This window comes from Anser cygnoides, chromosome 33 (assembly GCF_040182565.1).
Source record: "Anser cygnoides isolate HZ-2024a breed goose chromosome 33, Taihu_goose_T2T_genome, whole genome shotgun sequence".
Classification (NCBI taxonomy): Eukaryota; Metazoa; Chordata; class Aves; order Anseriformes; family Anatidae; genus Anser; species Anser cygnoides.
In genome coordinates, this window is record NC_089905.1 from 921,188 (window position 1) to 929,298 (window position 8,111).

An 8,111-nucleotide genomic window follows, 5' to 3' on the forward strand; every position below is an offset into this window, starting at 1 on the left:
CAAGAAGCGTTTGGACAATGATCTCAGACACATGGCAGAGCTTAGTGATATGGTTTAGTGGAGGACTGTTAGTGTTAGGTCCGAGGTTGGACTCGGTGATCTTGGAGGTCTCTGCCAACTTAGATGATTCTGTGATTCTGTGAGTAATGGGTGGTTCTGTGTGGAGCCAGGAGTTGGACCTGCTGAGCGTTGTGGGTCCCTTCCACCTTGCTATGACTCTATGATTACAGGACAAAAGAAGGCGATTTAGCCGAACGCCTAATGGGAACGCCATTCATCCTCACAGCATATGAGGCCTTACATCCTGACACCACGCGACACCACACCTCCCAACACCATGAAATGCCAAACACCCCAAGGCAATGGGCGACCAAACATCCCACCAACATGGGGGGCCAACCACCCCAACACCACGGAAGGCCATACCGCCCAACCCCATATAAGGCCATACCGCCCAGCCCCATATAAGGCCATACCGCCCAGCCCCATATAAGGCCATACCGCCCAGCCCCATATAAGGCCATACCGCCCAACTCCATATAAGGAACTGCCCAACTCCATATAAGGTCATGCTGCCCCTTATAAGGCATACCGCCCAACTCCATATAAGGCCATACCGCCCAACTCCATATGACGTCATGCTGCCCCATGTGAGGCACACCGCCCATCTCCATATGACGTCATGGTGCCCCGCCCTCCATTGTGAGGTCATGCCCGCACACAGTATAAATTGCACGCGCACGCACCCATGGCCAGTAGCAGACGCTGTCTCCGCACCTGTGCGACTGGGACGGAAGGCAGTAGACGCTACAGGGTCAGGGGCTGCCGCCCCTCGCAGACCCAGCGAAGGTGACCGTCAGTGGCCAACGGCCACAGCAGTCACAGGCCAACAAACTTACTTCTTGTACCCGCGGCCATGGTGCGGGACGTTGCAGGCCGGGGACTGACGGGGCCCAGCCGCCCCGCGCCCCGACGGGGCCCAGCGCAGCTCCCTGGCAACCCTGCGCAGCAGGAGGAGCGCCGGCAGGAGCTGCAGGCACTGCGGGCCAAACTGGATGGCGAGCGGCTCCACAACCAGGAGCTGCGGCGCCACTTCGCCGCTGAGATCTCCAAGATGAAGGAGGCGGCAAAGAGGGAGCAGCAGCTGATGGTCCAGCAGCTGCAGTGTGAGTGGGAGAAGCAGCAGGCCCTCGACATACAGCGGCTGCAGGAGCTGCAGTGGCAGCAGCGCGCAGCGGAGACCCGGCAGCTGCTGCGGTGGAAGGAGGCCGAGCTGCTGGCGGCGCAGGAGATGCTGCAGCAGGAGCGCGACGCTGCCCTGCACCAAGCACGGGAGCTGCAGCGGCAGCTGGCCGACGAGCTGCGAAGGCCCTGCAGGAGCAACAGGGCGGCCCACGCCAAGCTCCAGGATGTCCTCAAGGAGCTGCGCTGGGAGACGCACGGGGACCAGCCCGCCCGCATCCGCTACCTCCAGCATGAGCTGGAGCTGGAGAAGAGGCTCTTCATCAAATACATCGTGGCGGGCTTCGAGGGAGAGCAAGAGGACAGCCAGGGGACGACGGGCCGAGAAGACAGAGAAGGGCCCTGGGGCAAGGCACAGCCAAAGAAGCCAACACAGGCTCCGTCCTCCCACAACACACCTCAGCAGGGAGCCAAGGAAAGCTGCAGCACAGAGCAGGGCAGCAGCCGCCACCCTGTGAAGGACGCTCACGGCCAGGTGAGGAAACAGGCTGAGGAAGCTGGGCGTCTTGAGCCTGGGGAAGACAAGGCTCCGGGGAGACCTCAGGGCGGCCTGCCAGTCCCTAAAGGGGGCTACAGGAAAGCTGGGGAGAGACTCTTTGTCAGGGAGTGCAGTGGGGGGATCAGAGGAACGGCTTGAAGCAGAAAAGGGCAGGTTTGGGTCAGGTATAAGGAAGAAATCCTTCCCCGGGAGGGCGGCGAGGCCCCAACGCAGGCTGGGGGTGCCCCATCCCTGGGGGGGCCCAAGGCCAGGCTGGACGGGGCTGGGGGCGGCCTGGGCTGGGGGCAGGGGTGGTGCCCATGGCAGGGGCTGGAACGAGGTGGGCTTTGAGCTCCCTTCCAAGCCAACCTTTGCTCTGATTTGGTGTTTGCAGGTGCCAGAGCCTTCCGACGAAGACCTGGTGCTGCCGGGCAGCACGTGCCCCGGGATGACGAAGCAGCACACCCGCCTCCAGCGTGCCCTGAGCGACCTGAAGAGGCTACGCCAGGCCCTGGAGGCAAAGAAATGCCTCTTGAGAGAGGGAAGCACCCAGGAAGCGTGCCAGGAGGTACAGAAGCTCCAGGAAGCCACAGAAAAACTGGTGGCACTTACCGAGCAGCTGGAGGAGAAATGCAGATCCCTGCAGGAGACCATCCACCAGGCCAGCAAGACTCCAGGGCCTCTGCCCAGCCAGAGCTCCGCCGAGGCGCCGCCACCTTGCGAGAGTGCCCCCAGCCCAAGGGAGGAGGTGCTGGTTGCCCAGCTCACGCAGCTGAGCAAGGAAAACAAGAGACTGGAAGAAGAAAATTCTCGCCTCCGAGGGCAGGTGGACTCAGCGATGGAAGTCCAAGCTGAAAGTGCTGACCTGAAGAGGCAGCTACAGCAAGTGGCAAAGGAGCAAAACTCCGCCCTGCGACAGGTCAGCAAGCTTCAGGCCCAGCTGCAAGAGGCAGAGCGCCAGCTGCAAGCGCTCAAGGAAGTTGCAGACAGAGGGCCACAGCTGGAGAGAGAACACCTGGAGGCACAGCTAGCGCTCCACAAGGAAGAGCAGGAGCTCGAGAGCTTGCGGAGGGCTCAGGCAGAAGGGAAGAGGCAGCACGAGGAAGCCTCGCAAATGTTACGAGCCCAGGTGGCTGACCTGCAAGATCGGTGCCACCACCAAACTGAACAACTCCAGCTGCTCGCTGAGGAACTGCAGCGGCTGAAAAGCGAGCAATCCAGCCCTGCCATTACCCATCTGCCACAGTTACCAACTACCACAGGTACCACCCGCACAGTCACCTCCAAATCCGAGTCGGCAGAGGACAGCCCAGGGCCCTGCCTTCCTTCAGAGGAGGACGCTGCAGATGAGACCCAAGGAGCGGAAACGCAGCAAGAGTCCTTCATCCTGCAGGTTCCAGTGGGACAAGGACCATTAAGGATTCGGAAATTCCTGGCTCGGTACAGCTATGACCCTGCTGATAGTCCCAACGAGCAGCCGAAGCTAGAGCTTCCCCTCACCGCAGGACAGTTTGTTTATGTCGTTGGGGAGATGGATGAGGATGGCTGGTATATAGGAGAGCGGACGGACGGCAGAAGAGGGTTCGTCCCCTCCAATCTGGTGCAAGAAGTTCTCGATGACCTCACCTTGACGCCAGTGCCTCCAGAGCTAAGGGATCTCCTTCTGGACACAGATGATGAGGAGAGTTCCACCGACAGCTGCAGCAGCAGTGGCGAAGCCGGGGATGATCCGGACAAAGAAATCTGTCCCGGTGCGCTGGCTGAAGAGCCCCTTGCAGAAGCCTTCCTGAAGGCGCTGCGTGATGGGCCAATCAGTCCCCGTGCGCTGGCTGAAGAGGCCCTTGCAAAAGCCCTCCTGGAGGAGCTGTGTGATGGGCCAATCTTTCCCGGTACGCTGGCTGCAGAGGCCTTTGCAGAAGCCTTCCTGAAGGAGCTGTGTGATGGGCCAATCTGTCCCGTTGCGCTGGCTGAAGAGCCCCTTGCAGAAGCCTTCCTGGAGGAGCTGTGTGATGGGCCAAAAGAGGAAGAAGAAACCTCCAGCGCAGGAAACAGTTATTCCCGCTACCCTTTCTGTCTGTCACCCATTTTGGAGGACGAGGAAGAAGATCGGGATGGGGGTGCCGAGGGTTTCAAAAATCAATAAACTGTGGATAATGATGAACCTGGCCTAGGTGATTCTTCTCCAGAATGTTTATAGAAATGGAAAAGCATTTCTTTGCCCTGCAGCTAACTGCACGCTGCAACAGGTTGGCCAGAGAGGCGGTCGAGTTCTTGGAGGCCTTCAAAAGCCACCTGGATGCGGTCCTGGGGACCTGCTCTGGGTGGCCCTGCCAGAGGTGGGGTTGGGACAGGCGCACTCAGAGCTCCCTTCCCTCAACCTCTGATTCTGGGGACGGAAAAGAGACCCCCAGCGAGGCCCTGCAGAGCCTCAGACCTCCTCGGGGCACTCTGGAGGGCCACAGGGCCTGCGGGGCCCCTTTCACGGCTTGTGGAAGCCCCCCATCACCAGCTCGTGTCACGGGGACTTGTCACAGCCCGGGGCAGTGGGCGCCCAAACCCTTCAGAGGCCGGAGCCACCACGCCGAGGGGGAGCTCCTCCTGTTACTGCCAGGCTCTCCCGGGCAGCGGGGCAGAGCTCTGTGCGCCTTATTATTATTATTTTTTAGCTTTATTGTGACAAAACGCATGGGTTTGGGGCTATTTCTGTCAGTACAGGCCAAGACCGCAGCCACCACTCCTCCCGTTACTGCCAGGCTCTCCCGGGCAGCGGGGCAGGGCTCTGTGCGCCTTTTTATTATTATTTATTAGCTTTATTGTGACAAAACGCAGAGTTTTGGGGATATTTCTGTCACTACAGACCAAGACCGCAGCCACCACTCCTCCCGTTACTGCCAGGCTCTCCCGGGCAGCGGGGCAGAGCTCTGTGCGCCTTTTTATTATTATTTATTAGCTTTATTGTGACAAAACGCAGAGTTTTGGGGATATTTCTGTCAGTACAGGCCAAGACCGCAGCCACCACTCCTCCCGTTACTGCCAGGCTCCCCCGGGCAGCGGGGCAGGGCTCTGTGCGCCTTTTTATTATTATTTATTAGCTTTATTGTGACAAAACGCGGTGTTTGGGGATATTGCTGTCAGCGTGGGCCAAGGCCGCAGCCCACCTTTGAAACTCTAACCCTAACCCGAAAATGCCCCCACGGAGCTGTCCCTAACCCTAACTGGAACCCTTACCCTAAGGCTAAGCCTAACCCTAACCCTAAAAGGCCCCCGTGTAGCTGAGGTAACCCTAACCCTAACCCTAATTAGGACCCCAGAAAACACGTACGCCGCCACTTTCTCCCATCCAAAAGTGCTCCCAACGGAAGCCTTTGGGTACACCCGAACTCCCTTGGGGAGCCTTTACACAACCCCACACACAACACGACCGTGCTTTCCATGGCTCTGTTATTCCAAAATGAAAACTGTTCTGAACAAAACGCAGAGTTTTGGGGATATTTCTGTCAGTACAGGCCAAGACCGCAGCCACCACTCCTCCCGTTACTGCCAGGCTCTCCCGGGCAGCGGGGCAGAGCTCTGTGCGCCTTTTTATTATTATTTATTAGCTTTATTGTGACAAAACGCAGAGTTTTGGGGATATTTCTGTCAGTACAGGCCAAGACCGCAGCCACCACTCCTCCCGTTACTGCCAGGCTCTCCCGGGCAGCGGGGCAGAGCTCTGTGCGCCTTTTTATTATTATTTATTAGCTTTATTGTGACAAAACGCAGAGTTTTGGGGATATTTCTGTCAGTACAGGCCAAGACCGCAGCCACCACTCCTCCCGTTACTGCCAGGCTCTCCCGGGCAGCGGGGCAGAGCTCTGTGCGCCTTTTTATTATTTTTTATTAGCTTTATTGTGACAAAACGCAGATTTTTGGGGATATTTCTGTCAGTACAGGCCAAGACCGCAGCCACCACTCCTCCCGTTACTGCCAGGCTCCCCCGGGCAGCGGGGCAGGGCTCTGTGCGCCTTTTTATTATTATTTATTAGCTTTATTGTGACGAAAATTAGATTTATTGTGACGTTTCTGTCAGCGCGGGCCAAGGCCGCAGGCCATCTCCGAAAGCCCCCGCGGAAGGGATGGGGTGGGGGGGGTCTGTAAGGGGGAAGAACTACATTTCCCAGCGTTCCAGGGGGCGGATCGGTGACGTCGACTTCCGGTTTCCGGGGAGTTCTTGGATTGCGCATTTCCGCTGCTGCGCACTGGGGGTGCCGGGGGCGAGGGAGGGGGGGGCGGTAAGGGGCGGCGAGGTGGGGGCGGGGTGGGGACCCTTGGGGGGTCTGGGAGGTGGGGGGGCACTGGAGTGGGACACTGAGGGGGCTGGGGGCTGGGGAAGGGGGATTGGGGGGTCTGGGAGGCAGGGAGGGCACTGGAGTGGGCACTGAGGGGTCCGGGGGGTGGGGGGGGCACTGAAGGGGGGCGCTGAGGGGTCTGTGGGGCAGGGGAGGGGGGTTTGGGGTCCCTGTGGGGCAGGGCCTGCCTCTGACCTTTCCAGCAGCGCCCTGCCCAAATTTTGGTGCTAAGCCCGCCGCCCGCTGCCCGACCCTTGTCGTTCACCTTGCCCCCTACGTTTGTTGGAGGGGGAAGCGAGCCCGGGGGGGAAAATGGCTAAACCCCCCCCCAGGAAAGCTCCGTTTCCCTTGCGTGTTAACCCTCCCCTGATGTTTAATTGAACCTCTCGGTGGCCGTGCAGGGGGCAGGAGGGGAGCAGGACCCTTGGGACCGTGAGGAGGGGTCGCACGTAGGTTGCCCTCAAGGTGGGGGGGGTCTCCGGGGGCGTTGCGGGGAGGGAAAACGTTGCTTTTTCCTGCCCTGCCTGCCGCCCTGGGCCGTCGCTGTGCTCCTCAGGTGGTATTTGAGGGGTCCCGGGGTCACTGCTCCCTGCTCACAGACATCCCTCACTGATACCGCTGCCAAGTCCGAGCTGCTCGTGCTCCGCTGCAGGCGCGTGGTCTCGTCCACTTGTCCCCTTCGCATTCTCCTTGCCGTGAAGTCACCGATGTCTCTTTTTCCTCTTGCTTCTAGGCGAAGCTCCTGCCCCTCAGAAGCTTTGCCTTTCTTATTTATTTTTACCGAGAGGTCCTGGAGGCACCTCCAGAAGCAGCTGTAGGGCGGACAGTCAGGAAAATACCTTCACAAATAAATCCTTCAAATTCAATAACTTCACAAATGAACCCGTCGGTGAAATAAGAGGCAGAGTGAGCGCAGGGGGACGCGTGGAGGGCAGCAGCTGCTCTGCCCGGTGCCCTGCATGAGGTGAGCAGGGCTTGGTTTGGCCCCGAGCTTTGGGCAGGGGCTCTGCGGCATTTCGGTGCCCTCGCCAGGCTCCGCAGCACCAGGGGTCGGACCCCCCTCGGGAGGGCGGTGGTGGCAGCCGAGAATTTGGTGTTGGTGGAGAGCAATCCGGGGCCATGCCGGAGCGAACACTGCGCCTTTGTTACCCGAACAATGTTTCCACGCCGGGATTCCTCACCCCCTCGCCCCAACCTTCGCCGCCACCGGCCGCGGCCTTTGTTTTGTGGCAGGACTCAGGGGACGGGCGCCGCTCGATGCCCAAAGACCACGCTCCGAAGGGTGCCAGCGAGCAGGGCTGGGGGCTTTTTGCTGGCGGGTCTGGCTGGCGCAGCCCGCTGCGATGTGCCCAGCAGTGGGGTTTTCCTCCTGAGGCCGAGAGGTAAGGCTGCTCCTGCTGCAGGACGGTTTCTGCCTGGCTTGGCAGCACCAGGGAGGGGTGAAGGTGGGTGACGTCTCTCCCCGAGCTCCGCTCTGGGCTTTTTGAAGGCAGACCGGGCTGGTCGTGCTGGGAGGCTGGCGTAAACGGTGGCGTTGTCCGTGCGGGATCTCTTAACGGCATCGCTCTCTGAGCCTCGGGTCGTGCTGGCACTGGGAGCGCTGCTCTCAGGTGTGCCTGGTGCTGGTGTATCGCGGGGCTCCGGAGCTGGAGCTGCGATCCAGCCCCGTGGCATCTGCCGGGGCGAGGACACCCCGCACCCTGCTGACCAGGCACCGGCTCCAGAAAGCCCTCGGAAATACCTGCAGCGATCTCACGTTTCGGTGCCCGGGGTCCTCCTGGCCTGCGGAGCCTCCGCGTGTCCGTGGGCTCGGCTCAGGTGCTGGAAAACAAGGAGCCGAAACGGCCGCGGGGCTCCCGTGCGCCCCAAAACCTGCACGTGAGCTGGGAAAAGGCTGTTCCTGCCCTGCAGCCCGCGCCCGCAGCCGGAGCTGCCTCGGGAAGACCCGAGGGAGCCCAGCGGCTGCGCTTTCTGTCCCCAGGTGCGTGTCACCTGGCACCGCTCCCCGGCGCGCTGCGCAAAGGTCCCAGTGCCACCCGAGGGTGTAAAACAAGCACCCTCCC